Here is a 27421-nt window from a genome sequence, read left to right as displayed (position 1 = left end):
GTCGCAAGTGCAAACATTCTACCAAGGGTTGCTACCAAATACTCAAGCCATGATAGATGCTACAAGTGAAGGAGCCTTGAGTAACAAAACACCAGAGGAAGCTTACAATTTGATTGAGGTGATGGCAAACAATAATTACATGAAGACTTCAAAGAGAAATTCAACAAGGAAAGCAGCGGGAGGGCACAAAGTTGATGGTTACACTGTATTGGCTACTCAACTTTCAAACATCCAGAAGCAATTAGGTAATGTATTAAAGATAAATGCAATTGAATCCTCTCCTCTAACATGTGAACTTTGCGCAGGTAATCAATACTGTAACGCCTACTTGAGGTACGTAACTAATGTATGTTGAATTACCCTAAATGTTGATGGTTTGCCCTTGATTAAGCTTGTATGTTGTTGCTATTGCTTGGTTGGCTCTTAATTGAATGGATATGTTAGTTTGGTGGAGTGGTTGCCTTAAAAATGGTGAAGACTTGGCGAAAATTCGAGTTACAGACTTCGTCGGGCCGAAGAAGAATCTTTGCCGCGGCGACGTAGGTTCTGTAATTCTTTGCGGAGTCGAAGAAACAGTCTTCGCTGCGGTGAAGAGTCAGCTGAAATTCTTTGTGAAGCTTCTAGAGAATTTTCCATAAGGGCAAAATGACCATTCTACCCCTAATTAGCCGAAAAAGTGGGGAGTGAAATGTAAGAAAATTTCATGGAGAATACATTAGAGTTGGGATCGTGAGTGCAAAGAATTAAAGGGCAAAGTTGGAATTTCCAAGAAAGTGTAAGGGTAAAATGGGAAAGAGTGCTTATAATATGAGATATTAAGGGTTTAGTCTTATAAACCCCCTCATTTCTCTTCTTCAACCGCCACTTCCATCCTTAATTTTCTCTCAACTTTTTCACTCAATCTTCCAAGGATTTTGAGGGCTTTTGGTTAGAAATTGATAAGGAGTTGATCCTAAGCAACAAGAGGTAAGAATCCTTGCTCTAGATATGAGTTTTATTTATGCAAGAGTTGAATCCTTATTAAGTTTATGCTTAGGGTTTAAGAGGAAGCTTGAGCCCAACAAGAGTAGAGAGCTTTAGTGGAAACTACTCAAGCATAAGGAAAGTAAATCCACCTAAGTTAAGATTTAAGTGATTGAATGATGTGTAGAGATTGTTTATATGAATCTAGCATGAGTTCTTTATGCTTAAGATGAGTAGATGGAATTGATATTGAGTTTGATGATGGTTCATGGTTAGATTTCCACCATGAGAAGGGTTGGTTGTTTTGATAGAATTTGATGGAAGTTTGGATGGATTTAAAAAGAATTTGAGAAGAGTATTTGGAGTGTGTTTCCTTGGCAGGATTTGTGATGAGTCAAGGGAGTTTTACTCCAATTCTGGATGGTTTAAGAAAGAAGTAGAATTATAGTTAAAGTAGAGTTTATGTATGCATGCTTATTGTTTGATGAAATGCCTAAGAGAAGCATGAGTATGAGTAGAGAACCTTAATTTTATGCAACATTGCATATTTGCATTTCATGAGTACATTTAAGAAAGAATTCTAAGCATGAGCCATCCATATGCATATATTTATATATGTGTAATAACTTAAGAAAGAATCATGAATTGTGAGAATAAAACACTTTACTAAGAATAAAGCACTCTAAGAGTAAAGAGAAAGAAAGCATAAGCACTGGAGAATAAAAGAAAGAAAAATGCTAAAGAAGAGAAAATAGAATAGGTTGTGCAATGGGGAACCCGTGAGTGATGAGCAGAATATCCTAGCATGTATGCCGCCTTCAGTGAGCAGCCTGAGAATGAGAAGAAGATTTGGTATAGCCCGTGAGAGTGCATACAGATGAGGGCTATACCCGAGAGAGAGAATACACTCACATGGCCAAGGGTTCCAAATCTATGCATCAACCAAGCCCGATCAACATAGAACAAGAAAGAATAAGAATAAGAAAGAATGAAAAATCATGAGAAAAGAATAGAAAGAAAAGAAATACATAAAAATAGAAAACAGAATAAGAAAAACCGAAGAGAAGAAAGAGAATGCATTCCTATGCATTACTGTACATTTCATTCATGCATTGTTATCATGGATTCTATCATGATTTGTAAAAGAAACAGAAAGAAAGAAAGAATAGAGAGAGAGAATTAGTAGAGGAGTACCGTGAGAAATAGAAACAAAGAAGAAAATAGAAAGAACAAGAGAGAGAAAAAGAAGAAAAAGAGTAGAGTAAGGAAAAAATGAAAGAGTGTTGCACGGGGATAGTGGTGCAGAGGATTTACTTATTGAGCATTTTTGTGCTCACCCCATTGTTTTCTATATTTTTGCAGGAAATAGGTGAGGATGTGGTCTGATGGACGTCGGCAAGCGGAGAGAAATGGCTACACTGTCCCCTATTTTGATAGTTTTTGTACATGTTACTTTGTACTATGTAAAGAATGTATATATTAAGTAAAGAAAAATTTGGGCCCAACTACTTTCTATTAAGTAGACATCTATTTTTATTAAGTGTATTTTATGAGCATACTAGTAGAAAGAAGTCATTACAAGTACTTATGCAAGGATTGTCAAGAAGGGAATTCATTTGCTCAGCCTGAACAAGCGAATTACGTCAATAATTTCCAAATGGGGCAAGGGGATCCATATTCCAACACATACAATTCGGCATGAAGGAAGCATCCGAACTTCTCATAGAGCAACAACAATGAACATAAACAACCTCTTGGTTTTCAAGCTCAAGAGCTGGAATCTAACTTGGAGAATGTGCTTACCAAGTTCATTGAAGAGACAAGCAAGAGGTTTGAAAAGAATAAATCCTTGCGTAGAATCAGTTAGCCTCTATTAGAAACCTTGAGACTCAAATGAGGCAGATCCACAACATATTAGCGAGAAGAGTTCAAGGAGTTTTGCCGAGCGATACAGAGAATAATCCTAAGGAACAAGCGTATGCAATGACCTTGAGGAGTAGAAGAACCTTGGAGAATTCAGAGGATGAAAAACGGAAGCAAGAACAAGAGAAAAATTTGAAGGAAGAGTAGAAGAAAGATCGCCGCGGTGAGGAAATTGGTGGCCGTAGCGAGCGTGAAGATGAAGAGCGTATCATCAGTATGAAAGACGATCGCCACGGTGATGAACTTGGTGGCCGCGACAATTGTAAATTATCTGCCGAATTGTCAAGTGGCACTCATCACCGTGATGATCGTGAATCTTAGCATAATGTTTCTTCAAGTCATGCAAATCATCCGTACCCACACTGTTTGAAGAATCAAAAGCTTGACAAGCAATTCGGTAAGTTTATCGATATGTTTTGAAGTTTGCATATTAATATTCCTTTTGTTGATATGTTAGAATAGATGCACAAATATGCAAAGTTTCTGAAAGAGATCCTCACGCATAAGAGAAAATTCGAGGAACACGAGAAGGTCATGTTAACAGAAGAATGCAGTGCGCTATTTCAAAAGAAACTACCACCTAAACTACAAGATCCAGAGAGTTTTACTATCCAGAGAGTTTTACTATCCCTTGTGTGTAATATCCCACTTGAGGTACGTATTTAAGATTTGCTGTATTAGTTAAAAATTTATTGTTTCAACTTTAATTGAGTTTGTATGTTGAGTTGGTTGAGTTGTTGCTTTGAAATTGGTTGAGTTTTGGTGAAGTTGGAAATCCAATCTTCGCCGCGGCGAGGAGGAGATTGCACCCACGGGTAGGTTCTGTTAGGAAACGACCCGGTTGCGCAGCGGAAAACAAAAATTTTACAACTACGGATCGTTCCTTAGAACCCAAAATCAGGGCATAGATTTTACAGTTTATGCATAATATGAATCTGCAGAAAAATAAATCCAAAGGTTTAGATTTATACCCACGTTTGGAGGCTCCACCAATGTTGTCTCTGAATGTGTTTGCTACCGATCCAAGTGTAGGATCGAACCAAGAAGTCCACACGAAGACAACCACCAAGAACCAAGGAGGGATTTGCTAGATCCTCCTTGGCCTTAAGAAATCAAGAAGAAGATCAGTATTTGATTTTTCAATCAAACAGTGAGATTGGCGTGAGAGAGTGTATAAGGGGCTGCTGTGTTTTTTAAAATTAAGAATGAATCACACACTATTCTTTTTATAGGCAAACCAAGTTGCCCTATTCCCACATGGAATGGGCTTGGCTCCAACCCAAACACCCCATGTTGCCAACACTCCCAATTTGATATTTTAATTTATTCATCATTCTTAATTAAAATCAATTAATATTTATTAATTTAACAATAATGATGATTTAATTAATATGTGCGAACACACTTTAAACCGTAATTTCCACTTATTTAATTTTTTAACAATTAAATAATAGGCTACGACCTCAGCAAATTTAATTGCACTGTGAAATTACAAAAATACCCTTTTGCCTAAAAGACGAAAACGCCCTTCTTTCTTCTGGCTCTTAAATTATCTTCTATGTGTGTGACCCATAGGCTCCTCATCATACCGTTAGTGTATAGTATCGCGCATTAACACCAATTAATCGTCTCACTAATACACAGACCAGATTGGCCCCTAGCAAGGCATCATGGCCACCCGATAGATTCGGATTCAGCAAAGTAGCTACCTTTCAACGATATGGTTACCGTACATACGATCCTTTCATCATACGTTATCTCGACGAGACGAAGGCATAGAAATAGTGTCAACCTTCGGTTACTCTCGATATTATATATCGTTTCTGGACCATGACCCGTATTATACTGGATAGACAACAACTCAATCCCACTGTGGCCACAGTTTTAGTGTCTTGCCATATACTGAATTGCGCCGTGAGATAACTTCTCCCGTACCCGGAGTGTGAATCCTTTGTCAATCCACCATAGTCTTTATCACTTCTTGATATAGCCAATCACCACCGTACTGACAGCTCTGAATAGAACTGCGTTAGGCTAGTGTCAAACTGTACCAGTCAGTGCACAAGCACTCCGGTGACCTCAAGTCTAAGGTCACATGCACCACCATTCGTTAGAGGATTTGTTCCATAGACACTGGGGTTACCATCCATATGGAATCCTCTGGTGGGTGTCAGTCCAGTGAACTTGCTGCGGTATATCCGCCTACAACAAGCACCCATGTGTTGCACCAGGTTGTCACCAAACACCTTGACAAGTGAGATCAGTCACTGCCTTTCGACAGGGTCGTTCAACACTATGATAGCCTTACCGTATTATCTGTGCCCTTATTTCAGAATAATACTAGGGCTACGACGTTTCTAGAATGGCCACCATTGTGCTCATAGGGTTCTCACTATCAAGATTTGAAACACTTGATACCCTCGTCACGGTTCTACCATTCTAAGGACATATATCATACATATTGCAATAATAATAATGATTTACCGATATGAATAAAATGCCTTTTATTTGATTAATGACCATTATTACAAGAGTCAATTCCACAATAATTGATTGGCTCTGGGCACTACTCTAACAGGTTCTGCCCTGTTTCACCGGCGACGCAAAGTTCTTCGCCGCGCGACGAGCCTAAGACAAGTTTCTTGAGTTTTCTAGAGAATTCTTCTTTTGGGGCACAATGACCATTCTACCCTAATTAGTAGGAAAAGTGGGGAGAAAATGAAAGGAATTTGTAGAGATTGTGTTTGGATGGGGGTGTATTGTAAAGAATCAAAGGATATAGATGGAATTTCTAAGGAAGGACAAGGGCAAAATGGGAAATGATGCTTATAATATGAACTAAAAAGGGTTAAGTGTAGAGAAACCCTTATTTCTTCATTCACCGCCTTCCATTTGCCCATTTCTCTCAATTTCTCCATCCAATTCTTCCAAGATTTCTAAGGGATTTAAAGGGGTTTTGAGTAGAATTTCATCTAAAGCATCCTAGGTAAGGATTCATCTTTAGATGTGAGTTTTCTTATAATTGTAGTGAAGTCTTATTGTGTTGTGCTGTCCTTGTGGTTGTTTTGAGTTGTAGAGAAGAGACAAGTCCACAAAGGGAAGGAAAAGTGCTAAAGAAGTCATCTTTGCACAAGTAAGTAATCCAACCAACTGAGTTTTGAATAAATTTTTGTGTAGAGATGTATGCTGATCAGTATGTTATGATTAATGAGAAATTGAATTGAGATGAGTAGCTATTTTTGTGTTTGTTGATAGATTCCATGTATGAAGTGTTTTAATTGTGTATTAGAATGAAATTTGAGATGAAGTTTGAGAGATGTTGTGAAGCTATTTGGAGTGCTTTTTCTTGACAGGGATATGAGTATTTGAGGGAGTTTTCCTCCATTTTTGATGGCTAGAGAATGAAGTATAGTAGTAATTTTAGTAGAGTGTTTATAGCACATGAGTTGTTTGATGAAATGCCTAAGTGAAATCTGCCCTGTCACTGCCGTAACTTTTTAGTATTTTTTTGGGCATCTTAAGTTTTGAACTGGGCTGAGACCAAACCGAGAAGTTGTAGCCCTGTTTCTAAGCTTTTAAACGAGACCAAACCGTAGTAATCCGAGGTGTATAGCACAAGTTATGGCCATTTTAGTGTGACCTGTGCAGATGACGGTTTTTGAGGAAATCTTGTAGTTGGCATTTCATTAGTGCATTAGTGGCATGAGTTAGCTCCACACAATTGTTATGCACTTAAGTAGTAAAAGTAGCTTGAGATTAGTAGAGAATTTGAGCATAAGCTACTTTAAGAATTAGAGAAAGAGAATAGAGTAGGTTGTGCGATGGGGAACCCTTGAGTAATGGTAAGTATTCCCGCATGTACGCCGCAGTGAGAGGAGCGGCATGAGTGTCAGATAGAGAATGGTGTAGCCCGTGAGAGTGCATGCGATGAGGGCTATACCCAGTACCCGAGAGAGAGATTATACACTCACATGGCCAAGGGTTCGAATCCATGCAAACCGAGTCCGATCGGCTAGAATGAGTAGAGTTCACGTGAGTGGGAGCGAGTCCCGGCCGTGCCCCCGGTAAGATGGGGTTTGTGACTTACTAAAGAGAGGTAATAGAAAAGAGTCTAAGAGAAAGAGAAAGAGAAAAAGAGAAGTACACAAAGAGAAATTGAACGAGGAGTTGTAAGGAAAGAATGAGAGAGAGACTACGGGGATAGATGAGTAGAGGATTTACTTATTGAGGCATTATTTTAGTGCTCACCCCGTTGTTTTTCCATGTTTTGCAGGACCTAGGTGAGGACACTGTCGGATGGATGTCGGCATTCGAGAAGGAGCGGTTACACTGTCCCTTATGTTTTTGATGACTTTTGTATATGTTATACATTTTGTGTAAAAATGTATATGTTTGTAGAATATATAAATATATTTAATAAAAGAAAATTTTGGGCCCAATTTCTTTATGTTATTTTATATGTATTTCATTATAAGCTTTTGAGTAGTAGTGGCTATTACATTGTGTTATTGGTAGTTGTTATTTTGATAAATTTTTATGCGATTTAGGGGCAAGCATTAATTTAATGTTGTTTTCTATTTACAAGAAACTTGGATTAGGATAAGTGAAGCTAACCACTGTGTCTCTCCAATTAGCTAATCGATCAATAACATATCCTAAGGGGTGGTATAAGACATCTTGATTAAGGTAGATAAACTGATTTCCCAGTTGATTTCAGAGTGTTAGACATGGAGGAAGATAGGGAAATACCTTTAATTTTAGGTGATCCTTTCTAGCCACAGGTAGAACCTTGATAGATGCATGTCCACCAAGGGAAATTAATATTAAGGGTTGAAGATAAGCAAGTAGAGTTTGTTGTTTTCGACTCCATGAAGCGTCCATTCGAAATAGACACATGTTTTGGGGTCCTTGATAACATAGTGGAGCAGAATTCATTGCTCGATGAATTCTAGAGATCAGGAGGATGAAGTTGATAGTGAAGAGATAAGAGAGTGTTTAAAATGCTTAAATGCTCTACCACCCTTAGTTCATCCTCAAGCTAACACAATCAGATAAGTTAGAGATGTGGTATCTCAGCCCATTTTACCAATCGAGAAACCGCCTCCACTTGAGCTTAAGCAACTACCATCTCATTTAAGGTACGCATTCTTAAAAGAGGATAAGTTTTTTCCGGTCATTATTAATACTTCTTTGAATGTTGTAAAGGAAGAAAAGTTGTTGCGTATATTGAGGAAATACAAGAAGGCCATTGGATGGACAATTGCAGATATAAAAGGTATAAGTCCCTCAATTTGCACACATAAGATCCTATTGGAGGAGAGTTATAAGCCTACCATCCAACCACAAAGAAGATTGAATCCATCAATGGAAGAAGTGGTCAAGAATGAGGTTTTGAAGCTCTTACAGACCTAACACTTCCCCATTTCTCTCAAACTCTCATTCCCTCCCTTTTACGTCTCACCACCAATCTATCATCCTCACCTTTTTTCTTTTCCACTTTACCTCCATTAATTTCTCACTAACACCTCTCTATCAACTCATATTTCAAATTTCAAGATGCAATTTCAGGATTATCCACAAGCTCAAAGTTAGGGTTTCCAATTGGGGATTTTTCGAATTTGGGCCAATCCACACAAATTAAAGGCAAGTTTGCATAGATTTTGGTTCAAGTAGGTATCTCTCACCTATTTTGCATTGTGTTATTGGTTGTTGAAGATTGGGAGCACTTTTTTAGCATTTTCATGGGGTCATTATTTATGCTTAAAGAGTTATGGTGATTGAGGTTAGGTATTGTGATAGGAGAAGTAATTAAGTTGTATGTAAATTGGGAGTTTGTGGTGATTGACGTTGGGTGTCATGGTAGTTGATTAAATTGGTTGCATTGGTTGAGTATAAAATTGTTGTGATGGCACCCAAGAGAAAGCCAAGAGGAGATAGGAGAGAAAAAGGAAAAGGGCAGGTCTCCAATGATATCTGGTTTGTTAGTTGGGCTACTAATTTTGCAAAGAAACCAGGCGGGTTTATTAAAGAAAGAAGGTTGGTGTTTTTAAAGAATGTTAGGGGGATATATGATATCATTCCAACTTTGGGTTGGTAGACATTTTGCAAAGAACCTTAGGCTTTTGCTGTTGCCTTTGGAGTAAAAGAGTTTTGTGCCAATGTTCCTGGTAGCATTGACAGAAGGACAATGGTGAGAGGCAAGGAAGTGGTATTTACTATAGCCACTATTAATGAGTTTGACGGGCTACCACAAATCTACGAAAAATGAGGATGAATACGTGGCATATAAGTAGGAAGTAGATTATGATGCAATGATTAATTCTCTGACGATAGGGAAAGTTACATGGTTTATTACAGCTGGGGAACACATTCGTTTTGAAAGTAAGTTTTTGGACCCAATTTTGCACATTTGGCTATATTTTGTTTGCTCTAGATTGATGCTCTCAAAGCACATGAGCACAGTTAGCAAAGCTAGGGCAATTTTGATGTATCTATCCACCACAAGATGAGGATGAATGTGGGCGATATTATTTTTCATGAGATTCTTCATTCAGCAAAGCGTAATAAGACAAGTTTTTACTTCCCTTAGTTGATCACTGAATTATATAAGCAAGCTCAGGTGCCTTTGAATTCTGAAGAAGTGTTAATCCCACAAAGAGCATGTCTTACAAAGCAATTTTTACAAAATCTCACTAGTGGGGGCAAAGTGGAAGGATCCAAGACCGAAGTATCTTCATCGAAGAAGTCATCCAAGAAAGATCAATTGACGAAGATGGATGAAGATATGGATAAGTTGAGAAAGCAATAGAATCGTCAAGAAGCCTGGATGACTTGGATGACTGGGCAAATGAGGGTGCAATATGAGATGCAACGATTGCAACTTGCTCATGCTGGGATAGCATCGCCGGAGTGTGAATGGACTAATTTTGTCTATCCATCGGATGAGGAGAATAGTGACACTTCTGATGATGATTATGACGAGAGTACGGAAGAGTAGGGAGTGTGTCACTACTGGAGACCTAGAGTTTTATTTAGTTGTGTTTTTGTTTGCTATTTTATTTTATTTTCAGTGTAGTTTGTTTCTTTTTCTGTAATTGCATTTTGTTGATGTTTGTGTTAGTTATGTCTTTGTGAATTGTTTAAGTGATTATTTCATTATATTTATGGTTTGTTGATGCTCTTTATATCCATTTATTTTTCTGCATAACAATGGTGGCCGACAAGGTCCTTTTAGTTGTGATTTTGATAGAACAATTTTGGCGCACATGGACACAAACGAACTGGACAGCTTTCACACCATTAGGATTGTGGTAACGTTTTTCTTTTCGTTTTCCTTCTCTTAACATTGAGGACAATGTTGATTTTAAAGTTGGAGGTAGGGATTTAACTTTGAGCAGAATTTTTTTTTTATGGATATGGATTTAGGAAGCAGAATTTTTTTTTTTTTATTTTGGTGAGTTTTTCTCTTGGATTAATTTATGTGTCTATGATAGGAATATGATTGCAATAACATGTAACAAGTAGAGGACATTAATTTTTGCCTTTAATTACGGATGATTGTGAATGTTAATGACATTTAGTTTAAGACCTTAACGGTTTGTGGATTGAAAGTGGTTAAGTTTACTCGTTTAGAAACATTTTATGTGTGAAGTTTTCGTGGATATTTTTGCGATCTCAACAAACTCTAGAACTCATTTGATAACCACTGGAAGCGAAATCTAGAGTTCGCATTACTTAGGAAATGATTTAGGCTGTTTTTGGACCAATTGAGTCTTTCAAGCCAACCCTTTTTATTATCATCGCTAGTTAACCCTTTGAGCCTTTTAAAACACAATTTAGCTTTGTTTTTCTTTCTGTGAACTTAATTTTTACCCTACCCTGATTATGAGCCTAAAACACAATCTCACCTGTTTTATCTTTAAGAGACCTAATTATAATTCAAGCTTATTACGAGTATTAGTGAGGAGTTGTTGTTTTTGCCACAACCTAGGTTTATGTGAAGTATTTGGTTGGGGGTTGTGGCGTGCTTGTAAGATCAAGGTGGGGTTGTGTGTGTCTTCTACTTTCTTCTTATTGATGTTAAAAAAAATGAAAAAAAAATCTGGAAAAAAAAAAAAAGAAGAGAAGAAAAGAGAGCGTTGAAAAGCATTGAGAAGATTTGAATTTATGCAAATGGGCATATTTTAGTGTCGAAAAGAAAGAGTTCAATAAAGGTTGGGAAGATGTTGAGTGAAAAAGGGGAGTATTTTTGTATTACAGTGATAAGAATGAATGAAGATTAAGTCTCTTAATTTGATTTTTCTGGAATTCCCTTTCCGTTCTTTCATAAACCCATACCCTGGCCTAACGTTGCAACCTATCGAAAGACCTATTGATCCAAGGTAGTGTGAATTTCTACATTAGTGGACAGTGGTTTGAAAAGTGAGCCTATGGGGTTTAAAGGCTTGTTGCATATGCTAAATGCAATCGTGTCAATCTACAAAAGTGACTTAGGATTTTAATTGTTTGTTTTATTTTCAAGCTTAAAGACATGTTTTATCGCTTAGTTTGCTAGGGACAAGCAAGAAGCTGGTTGGGGGTTGTGATAAGAGCTTGAAAATACATATTTTGTTAGTGATTCAATTGGATTATTTGTGGGAAAATGTGTTTTTATTGTGAAATTTGAGTTAATTATTTCATAAATACCTTTTATGGGATCATGCACGTATTTTGAGTATTTTCAGGTTATAAACGATATTTGAATGAAGACGAATGATGTCGATGGAATTTGTGATGAGTAGGAACAAATGGTGCAAAAATCGGAATTGAAATGAGTAAGTTATGATGCGCTGAAGATGAGACTTGAAACCTGGAAATTCTTCAAGATGAGCATGTTTCGATATTTTGATCATAACTTGAGCTGTAGAAATCAGAATTCAATGATTCTTGTGGCGTTGGAAAGTTTATTCAGAGAAATATAAAGTTCATGTTGATGACTTTGCCAAATTCTGAAGATTCTAGACTCATGGGATAGAAAAATGATCACCGCAACGATAGATTGCGGGCCCATTTAAATTATTTTTATTTTCCTAGTTCGAATTTGAATTGTTTAGGGCATTTAAGTCTTCCCTAAAACCCTAGCACTATAAATAAGGGTCTTTAATTAGTTTTTAGGGAGATTAGAGAGAGAGAGCGACTACTATTTTGGAGATCAAAATTCTAGCAATTTTCATTCACCAATTAGAGAAGTTTTTCTATTTTCTTTCTTGAACTCATGTTATTGAATACAATGGCTGTTTTTAGTATTTCAATTATGAACTACACTTATTTTCTAGGGCTAAAGATGTAGCCCAATTTATGAATATGTGTTGACATTATTGTTGTTAATTTTAATTGAGCATTAATTCTAAGTTTTATTATTGTGTGTAATGCTTTCAATTCTTATATATCTGAGAGTTGAATGATATCATGGGTTGGGTTGAGATCAAGAGATAAACCTGATTAGTCTAAGGTAATAAAACCATAGATTGAACGAATGCTGGAGATAGGTTACCACAATCTATGAGGCTCTGGTAAATTCTATAGAACTTAATGACTCTTAGCTTCTAAATCCATTTTAGAGATATTTTGGGTTGTTGTTTAAGGGTTAATTTGCTAATTTTTAGAAAGAAAGTTAGTAAAATATTACGAAGTTTGGCCTTTAGAATAAGCTTAATTAGGTTAGCAATAATTGTCAATGCATATGATCAAATTGATGTGAAATATGTACCCTAGGTTTAGTCATATTGATCTTTCTACCAGAGTAATAAAACAATTCAACCCTTGTTTTAGTTTTTAGTTTGTTTTATTTTTCATTAAATCATTCTTAAAATTTTGTTTTATCAAATAGTAATAACATAGATTAGTTTGGTACTTGGTAAGTAGTTCTCTTGGGATTCGACACTTGTTTACTTGAGCTTTCGTACACTTGCGAATAGCCTGTCAACAGGTGAAGGGGTTGTAGACTCAATGAATTGACATGTGAAGTTAAAGTGATTTGGTAAACTAGATTGGGGTGACACACTCGAATTTAAGTCATGCTGAGGTGCTAGAGACTCAAAATGGTTTAGTAAAGTAGAGTGGGTAGGTAAAATGGAAGCTATAGTTGAATTTTGATGACCAGTTGAAGATGATAATGGAGAAGCAAGAGACAAAGGAGAAAAAGGACCATGTGATTGACCATTTGACTAAGCAGTTGTATGCATTAAATAAGAAGTAGCAGACATATTAGAATTAGATAAAGAAAAAGAAAACTAATTAATAGGAAAATCAGAAATGCAGGTAGATAAATGAGAAGGAAAATTGTCACTGGGATTAAAAGAGGAAATTTGGGCAAATGGAAAACAAGATTCATCAAATTTAACATTGGAACAAATATAAATCTTCCCATTAGAGTCCAAACATTTGTATCCTTTGTGATGCAAGCTATATCCAACAAAAGTGCACTTAGTGGTATGAAAATCAAATTTATAAGCATTATAAGGTCTAGTAAAAGGATAGGCTGCACAACCAAATACTCTAATGACTAAATAGTTCGGAATTTGATTAAGCAAAACCTGAAATGGAGAACAGTTGGACAAAAAAGGAGTAGGTAGTCTATTAGTAAGAAAAGATATTGTTTGGAATGCCAACCATCAATATTTTAAGGGCATACTAGCTTGAGCTAATAATGTTAAACCTTGTTCCACTATTTGTCTGTGTTTCCTTTCCACTCTTCCATTTTGTTGTTGAGTGTAGGGACATGGATGGCGAAAAATAATGTCATGAGTGAGAAAATAAGGTACTACCTAGGCTTCGGTACTCACCTCCCCAATCAGTTTGGACACATTTTAGTGGTGTGCTGAACTGTCTCTCAACTAGCTTATGGAATTGTTTAAAGACACTTTTTGTTTTAGATTTGAATTTCAAGGGAAACACCAAAGTAAACCTACTATAATCATCTAAAAATTGAATATAGTACTTGAATCCTTCAGGGGATGGGATAGGTGATAGTCCCTAAAGGACAAAGTGAACTAATTCCAAAGGTTTGGTAACTCTAGAGTTGGACCTACGAAAAGTGGATTGATGCAGTTTGCCAAACTGATATGCTGTGCAGAAATAAAAAGTATTTTTAACATGATGATTTGCAAGAATATTTGCATTAGGGTGACCTAGTCGTCTGTGCCACAATAATCCATTGGTTTTTTCAATAGGAAAAGCTTGAAATAGAGCACTTTTATTATCAGTAGCAGCAACATTACACATGGATACAAAAGTAGGAGTATTATGAGCAACATTATTATCATCCAGATTTTTAAGAACACAAGCTACATTAATATCAAAATTTGGACAACATGTTGAAATAGAAGATGACAAAGACTGTTTAAAATAAGGTATGATCAAGTCTGTAGTAGAAGAGTTGAAAGCTAAGCCTAACGATTTTGAAGAAGCAACAGGCAGATTTGAAGTTGAAGTTGATGAAATGTCTGGAATTTGTAGTTCATTGAAGAAGAATAGTTTTGGATTGCTTGTCCTTTACCACACAATAATTAGCAAAGAATTCAACTATAACGTTATTGTCCCTAGTGAACTTAGAAATGCTTAATAGATTTTTAGTAATATGTGGCACACATAACATATTTTTGAGATAAAGAGGCCTAGAGGACCTAGAGTTACAAGGTAGAAAAGTAAGACAAGTATGAGATATAGGAAGAAACTCACCATTTCCAACCTAGAGTTGCTCATTACCTGTAACGCCCCACATGAGGTACGTAGTTATTGTTTCCTCTTTCGCTCTTATTTGAGTTGGTTTTTGGTAATATTGTTTGATTGAGTGTTGTGTTGAATGCTTGCACTGAAATTGGTTGAAAATAGAAGAAGTTTAGTATTTCAGTCTTCGCCGGGGCGAAGAAGAATCTTTGCCGCGGCGAAGAGGTGTTGAAGCCACGGGGAAGCTGCTGGACAGTTTCGCTGCGGCGACAGAAGTTTCTTCGCCGCGGCGACAGGCCGATTAAAATGTTTGTTAAGTTTTAGATATTTTCTTCCCTAAGGGCAATTTGACCATTCTACCCCTAATTAGCAGGAAAAGTGGGGAGTTAATTGTAAGGATTTTTCATGGAGAATATGTTGATATGGGGGTGAGGTTGTAATGAATCAAAGGATATAGATGGAATTCCCAAAGAAGAGTAAGGGCAAAATGGGAATGCTTTGGTATAAATTTCATTAAAAGGAATTAAGAGTAAGCAAACCCCTCATTCTTCTTCTCAAAAACGCAACTCTCCATCCTTGCTCCTCTCAACTTTTCTTTCTTTTGATCAAAGAGTTCCAAGAGGTTTTTGAAGTGATTTGGGGTAGAAAATCAACCTAAGGCTTCCTAAGAGAAAAAGTCAAGCAAAACAAGTGAAAGGAAGAGTTGGTGAAGTCTCTCCATAACAAGGTAAGTAAACCCCAACCCAAGTTGAGATTTAAGAATTTTCTTGATTAGGGTTTTGATAGAAATGATGTATGTATGTGATATNACAGAAACCAATTCCGAAATTGTTTAGGAAAAATAGACTTGACTGGCCTACCCATTTTGAGTCATGATCAAATGGACATTCTTTAGTGGAGAAGAAGTAGTGTTTAAGAGTGTTTAATGCATTACTTTAATTGGAGTTTTGTTATATGGAAGGTTGATTAATAAGGAATTTGATGAAAGAAAGAAGTCTAACTATGCTGATTGATTTGGGTTATTTTACTCGACCAAATTTAGGAAGTCTAATTAGACTGATTGATTTGAGTCATTTTACTCGGCCAAAATTACTATTATTATTTTTTAAGGATTTTATTAGATAAAATCGAAAAAGAGTCTATGGCAAAGTTTAAAAGTTTTAGGCTTTTGAAGATTCATGTAATACATTATCAACCTTCATTTATATCAATATAATCCAATAGTTGTTACATATTCAAGTGATATCAAAGATTCTTAGTTGGAAAAGGGGTTTCTTGCATTGTTTTAAAAACCAGACCGTTCATTGACCCAATCAAGAGGCCGGTTTGTAGGTTGATCGGTCCAACCGATTGGACCGGTTGGTCTGACCGGTATATAGTAGTCACATCTTTAAACAATTTTATTAATTGTTATAAGTTTGAAAACCAGCAAATACATCTCTAAAATTTACCAATAAGCTCCTGTAAGTTTAAAATAAAGCAAATAATACCTGTAGATTTTATTATTAATTATTGTTTTCTCTCTCCCTATCACTTCCATCTTTCTCCTTTTTTCTCTCTCCCCATCACTCTCTTCTTTCTCCTTTTTTCTCTCTCTCTCCCCGTCACTTCCTGTCACTTTCTTCTTTCTTCTCACACATTTGCGTCTCTCTAATGTAATTTTTCTCCCCCCTTCTCTTTCTTCTTCCTTCTCTTTCTCTTCATCTCCTCTTTTTTTTCTTCTAATTTTCTTCCTTCCTATTTCTCTTGTCTCCTCTTCTCTTTCTTCTTCCTTCCCCTCTCCTTACTTCTTATTCTTTACACTGTAGATTTTAGAATAAGTGAAGAAGAATAGAAGATGAAAATGAAAGATGCAATTTAGTTTTTTTATTCAAATGAAATGGAGAATGAAACGGTGCTACAAATTGGTTTAGGAATTAGGAATATGAATTTTTTAGGACCAGATACCCAAAAATAACGAACCGTTTTAAGCCCCAGGCAGATCGGACTGACGATTTTGTACTGTTTCGTCGGTCCAAAGCAGGTTTAATGACATTCACGGTTTCTATGTTAACCCGAACCGGAGTAAAGGCCGACTCCCGATCAAACCAATCGGACCGGATGATCCAGTTCGAGTTTTAAAACAAAGGTTTCTTGGACCCTTGAGATTTAATCAAATAACAATGTCACCTTGAGATTTCAAAAATGACACAAAGTCCCCTACTGATAGTTGGTCGTTAGTATATCATTAGAGTTTATCACGTAATCACTATAAGGAAGAAGGTCTTTCTTGACGAGTACCCATCAAGAAAGGGTTACAATGACAATTTTTGAACTATCATTGTAACCCCTCTCAAGAAAGGGTCATGACAGTTAACTAAATCCTTGACAGATCAATAACTGTCAAGAGTTTAACTGAATTTTCAAATTTTTTTAGAATTTTAACCAAATTGTTGACAGTTTACACACTATCAAGATTTCGTTTGTTAATTTTTTTTTAATTAATGAAATTTCTTTATTATTACTTATTAAATTATAAAATAGTCGAATGAAATGCTTCATAATATTATGACCATTCAACAATATGTAATAAAACATGATTGAATAATAAATCGATTATTGTTGCTCCGAGTAAACAAAATTGAACAACAATACATAAATTTTACAATATTGCATAAACAGGTATTGAAAAGTTTGATACACCTTTAGGTAGTTTGAACGCAAAAATCTAAAAGACAAGGTGGTTAGGTCTAATACATAGATAAGGTTAATTGTTAGAAGCACAGCATAAAAAGGCTCGTCTAATTACTTCAAAATATTGAAATTGGTAGTGGCCATAGAAAATAGTAAAAGAATAAATAAATGGCCTACATGGTGTGGGAGGCATGATGAACTGGATAGCTTCACAGCATTTTTCTTAATAGCATTTTCCAGAATAATATGGAGTTCCATCTCTTCATGCAGCTTCTGTTGTAACCTTTGTACCTGTTACATTGATATTCTCGTGAGGCTANCAAGCACCCATGTGTTGCACCAGGTTGTCACCAAACAACCTTGACAAGTGAGATCAGTCACTGCCTTTCGACAGGGTCGTTCAACACTATGATAGCCTTACCGTATTATCTGTGCCCTTACTTCAGAATAATACTGGGGCTACGGACGTTTCTAGAATGGCCACCATATGTGCTCATAGGGTTCTCACTATCAAGATTTGAAACACTTGATACCCTCATCACGGTTCTACCATTCTAAGGACATATATCAATACATATTGCAATAATAATGATTTACGCGATATAGAATAAAATGCCTTTTATTATTGATTAATGAACATTATTACAAAGAGTCAATTCTACAATAATTGATTGGCTCTAGGGCATCTACTCTAACACTAGCTTGAGATAATAATGTTAAACCTTGTTCCACTATTTGTCTGTGTTTCCTTTCCACACTTCCATTTTGTTGTTGAGTGTAAGGACATGGATGGCGAAAGAGAATGTCATGAGTAAGAAAATAAGGTACTACCTAGGCTTCGGTACTCACCTCCCCAATCAGTTTGGACACATTTTAGTGGTATGTTGAACTGTCTCTCAGCTAGCTTATGGAATTGTTTAAAGACACTTTGTGTTTTAGATTTGAATTTCAAGGGAAACACCAAAGTAAACCTACTATAATCATCTAAAAATTGAATACAGTACTTGAATCCTTCAGGGGATGGGATAGGTGATGGTCCCTAAAGGACAAAGTGAACTAATTCCAAAGGTTTGGCAACTCTAGAGTTGGACCTAGGAAAAGTGGACTGATGCAGTTTGCCAAACTGATATGCTGTGCAGAAATAAAAAGTATTTTTAACATGATGATTTGCAAGAATATTTGCATTAGGGTGACCTAGTCGTCTGTGCCACAATAATCCACTGGTTTTTTCAATAGGAAAAGCTTGAAATAGAGCACTTTTATTATCAATAGCAGCAACATTACACATGGATACAAAAGTAGGATTATTATGAGCAACATTATTATCATCCAGAGTTTTAAGAACACAAGCTACATTAATATCAAAATTTGGACAACATGTTGAAATAGAAGATGACAAAGACTGTTTAAAATAAGGTATGATCAAGTCTATAGTAGAAGAGTTGAAAGCTAAGCCTGACGATTTTGAAGAAGCAACAGGTAGATTTGAAGTTGAAGTTGATGAAATGTCTGGAATTTGTAGTTGGTATAGGCCAACTTTAAGCTTTCATTGAAGAAGAATAGTTTTGGATTGCTTGTCCTTTACCACACAATAATTAGCAAAGAATTCAACTATAATGTTATTGTCCCTAGTGAACTTAGAAATGCTTAACAGATTTTTAGTAATATATGGTACACATAACATATTTTTGAGATAAAGAGGCCTAGAGGACCTAGAGTTACGAGGTAGAAAAGTAAGACAAGTATGAGATATAGGAAGAAACTCACCATTTCCAACCTAGAGTTGCTCATTACCAAAGTAGTTTGAGTTCAGAGTCAACTGAGACAAGTCTGAGGTAACATGGTCTATGGCTTTAGAATCCATGTACCAAGATGCATCCTAGACGGTGGAAGGTGTAGCAGTGTAGTTAGTTGCATGAGTGGGATAGTTATGAGATTGTGCTTGAGATAGGAACACCTGATTGTTAATGCCAAATGCACCAGCTTGAGCTCCTATATTTAGCTGAGACTATCCTGAGGGCGAAGCAGTTACTATGGAGAAACTAGTTTGAGTAGAATGTTAAGGTCTAGTATTAGAGTAAACAGAAGAGGAAAACCCAGCTTGTGCATTGATGTGAGGATTCATATTATGACTAGCAAAGAATTGTGGAAAGTGTTAAGGAGAAAAATGTGTTCCTTGGAATAACTCTTGAGGTCTAGAATAGTTCTACACAAAATTGTTCCAAACTAACTAAGTATTTCCTCTTGTGAATCTGACACCAAATCTATGGTAACAATTTAACGCCAGATGTCCAGTCTTGCCATAGACCTGACATATGAATTTTCCTCGACCAACTCCTTTGCCTCTTCCTCTGCCGCCAGTGAATTTAGTAGGATAGAACTGACTCTGTGGTACAAATTGATTTGTTCCAGTGACAGATTGTTGAGAAGTATAAGTTGAAGCTGAAAAACCAGGAGATTGCATAACAAATTAAGAGTGTCCAGTGGGAGGCTATCCAGATTTAAGCTAAGATAGGTCACTCTAATAGTTCTTGATATTCAGATCAGTTGAGACATTAGCAAGGTGACCTAAGCTTCCATGAAATTCATTACTAAGTTTGCTTTTTCTAACCTGAGCTCAAACTTTTGTAGGATTATTTGAGCATCTTTTACCATAAGAGGATCTAGCTTAGACTCCAATCATGTGGTGATATTCACTACAACAGCATTGTACTCCAAATTGAGACCATCCAATGTAATCTGTCAGCTCTTCGTCTGTAACTGTTATTCCATTTGTTGTCAAATTTTCAGCAAATCCTTTCATTTTGACAAAATATTCATGAATATTAAGATTTTCCTTTTTAGTATTTTGCAACAAAGCTTTAACATGCAACATTCTTGTTCTTGACTCAATAAGAAATTCCTTTTCTAGAGTAATCCACATATCGGCAAAATACTGACATTTAGAGATTACTATGAACATGGATTTAGAAATTGAGCTAAGAAGCCAGCTTACTAACAGCTTATCAGTCTTCTTCCACAAGTTGTATTACGGATTAGGTTTTTTTTTTAGTCATCTCATCAAATCCTTCAGCTTGAACTTTGACAAACAGAGCTTGACATGCAATCAATCCAGTGAGATGTTCCTCTGAATCATGAGAGCCAACCACAAAAAGAACTTGTGACTTCCAAAATCTATAGTTATCCCTAGTCAATTTGGGGGAATAACGGGAAGAGATGAAGAATACATTGACTGCAAATTTGCAAAATTGACTAGTTTAGTAATCACTTTAATGGTTGAATTGTCCCGTAAAGAAGATAAATTTATGAGCATTATAAGGTCTAGTAAAGTCTTGTTTAAGGGAAGATGTTAGTAAAGGGTGAATGGTTAGCTAAGCCGTTAGTGCTTAATTACTGTTTCTGTTAAGTAGTTTGTTACTATAGTTAAAGCAAGTGGTTAGTTAGTTACTGTTTAGTTATCAAAACACTATAAAAGTGTTACTATACATGTGTATTCTCTTCTAAGCTCAATACATATAGATTTCCAAAAATTCTTTTCTTGATTCTTTTTCTCTGTTTTTGGTCGAAAGCTCATAGAGAGGATAAGGGTTCGAGTGGTGGTGTTAGTGGTGGTTTCTGATGTCAAAATTGACCGAAATATGGCCTAAAAAGGGGGAAAGCACGCAAAGGGGCAAGAGCTGTTGGGCAGTGATTTAAGGGTGCATTGGGGAAGGAATGTTAGGGGTTTTGTAGTGGGTAATGTGGGGAATCTGATGGAAGTGTCAGGGAGCTCGGTGTAGTGGGTAATGTGGGGAAAACGCGCAAAGGGGAAGTGCTGGTGATAGTGAAGAAGAGAAAGGGAGATGAAGAAGAGAAAGGTCTAAGGGCAGTTTTGTAAAAGCACCTCTACTTCTGTGTCAGATGCCATCTGTCACTAACGACGTCCATTTAAGGGTGGTAATCTGGAATTTATGAAACCAAGAATACCAATCTTGGGTTTCGCTAAACTTTGGGTGGGAATACGTCGTTTACTCTAATATATTTATATTAGAGTTATGATTGATAATATACCGTACTTGTTCATGAATGAACTCAAATCTGAAGTGAAATCTTTCAATTGTATGATATATAACCTGCTTCCAGCAATATTATACGTAATTATACTCTTTTTAAATCTGTACATGTAAACCGAACCGATAAAAACAGTATAAAATAGTAAACCAAATGTGGTATATATATGTCCAGATATTAATTGTAGCACTCGCATGTCTCAAGGCCAATTAATAATTAACCTTTGCTTCATGGGGCTTTAAGTAAACTTATTATAATTATTTTTAACGTTCTATTGACTATTAAAGCTTGCATCATCGCAACAGCAAATTTTGCTGTCTCTTTTGACCGTCCACTCGTTATTCAGCATAGAGGCATGGCGCCTCCGTTTGGCACAGCCACTAATAAAAAAATTCTCTTTTTTCTTAATATTCTTGCTCTGAAATAGATATATACTGTAACGACTCTTATAAATTATGCGTGGGCCGGCCATTGGAGTACAAAGCAATTTTAAACAATTAATGAATAAGCCCATATAAAAAAATTACAAACATGGTTTAACCCATCTTAATGTGCATAATCGCATGTTAAAAAAAAAAAATTTAAGATGGTTGCCACAAAAAAAAAAAAAAATTAACTCAAGTAAACTCAACAAAAGAAGTCATTGTTTTAATTAGTTTTAAGCCTCATTTTTATTTGTCAGCAGATGACATTTCTCTAGAAATTTTTAACCACAATCAATTGAATATAAAAGTCTCGAATATGTAATAACAAAAGCTTGACTAATTTCCTTGGAATTATTAAATTCAACCTTCTTTCAAGATTTGTAAAATTATCAGAAATTTGTCTTTACAGAGAGACTTTAATTTGCCTATACTCCTAGTTGGGTCCTCCTTAATTAATAGATAAATAAATTTGTCTGATACAAGTACTTCTATTCCAGCCCTCCACAAAAGTCCAATTATGAAACGATAAAAGTTTCTGTTATTAACTAATATATAATGAGAATATTAATATTGGGTTCACCGGTCAGTCCATCACAACCGTTGAAAGAATCTGGTCAAGTTGACTGAGTAAAACGAAGCTACCTGTGAAATACTGAAACCGATGAGTGCCACAATAGTTGAAGACTTACTTATTCCTCGCCTAAATTGTTATTTTAATGAACTTCTCTTGAATCTTCGAAACCCTTCTCCTTCCTCAAAAAAATGGCCGTCAGCTGCAGCACTAACCAGCCTCTTCTTTTCCATTTCATCATCATCACTATACTTTTCTCTCTCGTGATCCCATTCGCAAGTTCTTTATCCCTCAACTATTCTAAAGTTGGTCCCATTTATGGCGATAACATGAAGTATGAGAGAGCTTATCCTGACCAAAACGGTACCATTCAATAGTCTTAAGAACGGACGTGGCTGGTCGTGCCACTTATAGTAAAGCCCTGCCGCTTTGGGACAAAACGACAAGAAAACTCACAGATTTCACCACCCATTTCTCTTTTGTTATTGATTCTGAAAACAGAACTTCATACGGAGATGGATTGGCGTTCTTCCTTGCCCCTGAAGGTTCGATAATTCCTACAATTAGAGGTGGAGGCTCTTTCGGTCTTACAAAAGATGACAAGCCTCTAAATTCCACATCCAATCCGTTTGTTACAGTGGAATTCGACATCTTCTACAATAATGGTTGGGATCCGATTCCGCCAAGTGATCATGTAGGCATTGATATCAGTTCTATGAGATCAAGCACCAATGTTTCGTGGTGGAGTAACGTCGAGGGTGGACAGAGAAATGAAGCATGGATCAGTTACAATTCTAGTACACAAAATCTGAGCGTTGCCTTCACTGGCTTTAGAAATAATGTCACAGTGATGCAGTACCTGGATTATGAAATAGATTTGAGGCTTTATTTACCTGAGTTGGTCACTTTTGGCTTCTCAGCAGCAACAGGAAGCCAATATGCAATATTTAGTGTTTACTCTTGGGAATTTAATTCAAGCTTAGAAGCTGCAAATCGACCACCACCAAGTGATAACTCGACTCCTATCGTCGAGAGAGAAAGCAGAAGAAGAAAAAGTAGAGCAGGACTCGCAGTGGGAATGAGTATTGGTGGAGCTTTTTTGGTTGGAGGGTTGCTTTTGATTTGGCTTGCTGTCACACGTAGGAAGAGACACGGCGACGATGATGTAGATAAACATGGGGTCAGCGAGTGTATGGAGGATGAAATTGAAAAGGGAACCGGACCCAAGAGGTTTTCGTACAAGGAATTGGCCGGCGCAATAAATAATTTCAACGATGAACACAAGTTAGGTGAAGGAGGCTTTGGCGGGGTTTATAAAGGATTTTTGATGGAATCAAATTCTTATATTGCAGTTAGAGGGTTTCGTAAAGGAGTATGCGTCAGAAGTGAAAATTATTAGTAGATTGAGGCATAGAAATTTGGTGCAACTTCTGGGTTGGTGCCATGAGAAGAAGGAACTCCTCCTTGTTTATGAATTCATGCCTAATGGCAGCTTAGACTCCCATCTTTTCAAAGAAAACAGCTTATTGAAATGGGAGATGAGGTACAAAATCGCTAAGGACTTGGCCTCAGGATTGCTATATTTTCATGAAGAATGGGAACAATGCGTTGTCCACCGAGATATTAAATCAAGCAACGTTATGCTGGACTCAAATTTCAAGGCTAAGATTGGAGATTTCGGATTAGTTAGCCTTGTGGAACACTCGAAAGGGTCACAAACCACAGTTTTGGCGGGAACAATGGGCTACATGGCTCCTGAATGTATTATAACATGCAAGGCTAGCAAAGAATCAGATGTATTCAGTTTCGGAGTTATTGCTTTGAAATTAGCTTGTGGGAGGAAACCAATAAACCCTATGGCAAAAGAAGGTCAAGTCCATATGGTGCAGTGGGTTTGGGAACTGTATGGAAGCGGAAAACTTCTTGAAGCTGCAGATCCAAGACTAAGTGAAGATTTTGATGAGCAACAGATGAAAGTGTTGATGATAGTTGGGCTGTGGTGTGCTCACCCAGATGAAAATCTCAGGCCTTCAATAAGGCAGGCCATTCATGTGCTTAATTCTGAAGCTCCATTGCCGGTTCTTCCACCAAAGATGCCTGTGCCAACGTATTTAGCACCTTCAGGAAATATGCCGATATCTGTACTGTCGATTTCGTATGGGACCATTTATTCAGAAGGAGGTCAAAACCTTAACCAATCTTCAGTCTCTAATCACAACACAAATTCCTCACAGTTGACATCATCTTCTGGTGCTTCTTCATACGCAGCGCTTTTGAACAATACACATTAAATATTTCAGTACATGTGTTTCTTTGATTAATTTAAGATTTGTTGCTCAATTCTAGTCTTAGGCTTTTCCCTGGAAAACTTAAGTCTAAATGGTCCGGACTATTCACAGTTACAAGAATTTACCCATCTGGAGCGGTGGAAGTTTCACATGAAGAAAATGGTACTTTTACAGTCAATGGACAGAGATTGAAGCCATACATTGATGGGGTGATGAGTGGCAAGTCCATCCCGATCCGGCTTGACATTTCGACTTGAAAAATCGAGTGAGTCGAGGTTTTGACTATAAACAAGCGCTCCTTGGGAGGCAACTCAAATGTTTTCATTTATTTATCCTTGTTGATCATTTTGTAATTGTTTAGTTTTTGTTTGATTTTGTTTATGAAGTTTAATTGGTGTGTTTTTGGATGTTTCAGGTGAAATTGCGAATCAAGGTGGAAAACTGAATGTTCCAGTTTTCACCACAGAGAAGCAATTTTTGAAAATTTTGGTAAGCGGAAGGTTCCAGACCCCGCCGCGGCGAAAATTTTTCTTGGCCACGGTGCCATTCTCTTGGTAATTTTTCGCCGTGGCAAAGGAAATGTGAAAAAAATAGACAAGGGAACTTCGCCGCGACGCTGTACTCTCGGTAATTTTTCACCGCGACAAAACTTGGGTTGAAATTAGGGTTGAATGAAGAACTTCGCCGCGGCGAAAACTGCTGTGCATAAATATTCAACGCGACACTTCATTTTTTCGCGAACCTCTCAAACGCAGTTCAGAGAAAAATTTTCCAACATTCAATCCAGAGCCATCCCAGTGATTTCCAAGCAAAGTTTCTAACTCTTTAACCCTCCTAAACACCAAAACAACTCATTTCAACAACAATTTTTGCGAAAAATTCACGAAATTTTTGAGTTCAAGAAATTTGGAGTTTTGCAATCTAGGCTGATTTTGGCTCAATTGGTGGCAAATACTCCTTAGTTTGGGTAAGATTTCATGTTCTCTACGCTTTTTATCTCAAAAATTTTGAGTTTTCATGTGTAGATCTGAAAATTTTGATTGTTGGTTGAGTTGTGGAATTTTTGTGCTTGTGAGTCTTGATTTTGTTTGAGGAATGGTTGATTGTGCATTGTGTGATATTGAGGAGTGTGGGTTTTGAATTTTGGAGTGTTTGGTTGAATTTGGAAAAATCGTAGTTTGGGGGTCTAAGTACGAATTTTTGGAAGTGTTGTCAAAATTTTGCAGGATTGAATTGGTTGTCGTAGGAACTTAGGTTTGAATTTTTGGGTTGCATTGTTGAGTTGAAGTGTAATTTTGGAGAAAATGCCGCTCAAAGTCAAGGTACCATCCAAGGGCAAGGGAAAAAGAAAGAAAGTAGACGACTGGTTTGTAAACGAAAAGGCTCGGAAAAACTATGAGGCAGCAACCAAAAGGAAAAACAAGGGATTTATCCCTGAGCGTGGACTAACTGCAACCGAGGCTGATGAGTGGAGTCAAGGGAGAAGTTGGGAGGACTTTATGAGTGAACCCGAACATGCGGCTGTGGAACCACTGGTGAGAGAGTTTTATGCTAACCTCCCTGAATGTGATGAGAAGGTTGTTTTTGTGAGAGGTACTGATGTGGTATTTACGGCAAAGGTCATCAATGATTTCTATGGCTTGCCTCACATTGACCGGGATGAGTACGCGGATTTTAGGAAGACAAAGTTTAAGGATGATATTATTCTTTTGGTCATTACAAAACCGGACACCACTTGGGAGGTTTCAAAAAGGGGCAAGAAGAGCATCAAGGGAATTAAATTGACACCGATGGCTCGGTTGTGGCAGTATTTTATCAGTGCGAGGATGATGCCAAAAATGCATTACAATACAGTGATGTATGAGAAGACACTTTTGTTGTATTCTATTTCCACAGGAAAGAGAATGAATGTGGAACAAATTATCCTGAACAACATTCAGCATACAGCCAAACCAGGGCGAGGCAGTTTTCTGTTCCCACAACTCATTACAGAGTTGTGCACTAAAGCAAGAATCGAGGTACAGAATGATAAGCCACTAATCCATGCTACGCTAGTCCTCGACACAGCCTACTTCTGCAAACATCTTGCGCCTCAACTAGAAGAAGGGCCCAGATCAGGCACCAAGAGAAGGAGAACAACAGCAGCTGCCACCGCATCTGGTTCAATAGTCACAATGAGAGAAATGATGCAGAAAATGATGGGTAAGATGAAACGGATGGAGCGACGTCACGGGTGGCTGGCAGAGGAGACCAGGAAGACACATGAGCTACAACTGAGCTACTGCAACAAACTCGGGATTGATACTTTAGAAAACCAGTGGGAAGACTGGGATTCAGATGAGTGGATGGGCTTTGATTCAGAAGAGGATGACTCTGAGGAAGAGGAGAAGGCTGAAGAATGAGCACCTGTTTTAGTTTTCATTATTTTTATTTGTTTTAGTTGTTTCTGTTTTTCTTTTATTTTGAACATTGAACTCAGTTGATATTTTTGTTTGGGATTGTGTTAGTTGTTTTAGTTGTTTCATTCTTGTTTTAATTTCTAGTTGATGTAAAGACGAGATTAGGGTTGTAATACTTTCATATTAGTCAGTGGATTTTTCTAACATATTGGACACCACAGTTTTCAATTGTTTTTACAGAATTTGGGTGATGAAAAAGTTGAGGGTCGGGTGTGCACACTGTTGAGCGGAACTTCAACTTCACGGATTAATCAGGGAACTATCTCGCACCTTTTTCTATTTTTTTTTCTATTCCTAATTTGTGCATAATGTGACATTGGGGACAATGTCATCTTTAGTTTAGGGTAGGAAAAACTTGAAAAA

General features: G+C 36.9%; 1 pseudogene; it reads left to right on the top strand.

Annotated features, from left to right (window-relative positions):
• The first annotated feature begins 49 nt into the window (after nt 1–49).
• LOC116119118 lies at nt 50–27001 on the top strand (annotated as a pseudogene).
• The last annotated feature ends 420 nt before the right edge of the window (nt 27002–27421 follow it).

This window comes from Pistacia vera, unplaced genomic scaffold (genome assembly GCF_008641045.1).
Source record: "Pistacia vera cultivar Batoury unplaced genomic scaffold, PisVer_v2 Contig873, whole genome shotgun sequence".
In the NCBI taxonomy this organism is placed as follows: domain Eukaryota; kingdom Viridiplantae; phylum Streptophyta; class Magnoliopsida; order Sapindales; family Anacardiaceae; genus Pistacia; species Pistacia vera.
Note: the sequence above shows the minus strand (reverse complement) of the source record. Positions and strands in the feature narration are given on the sequence as shown.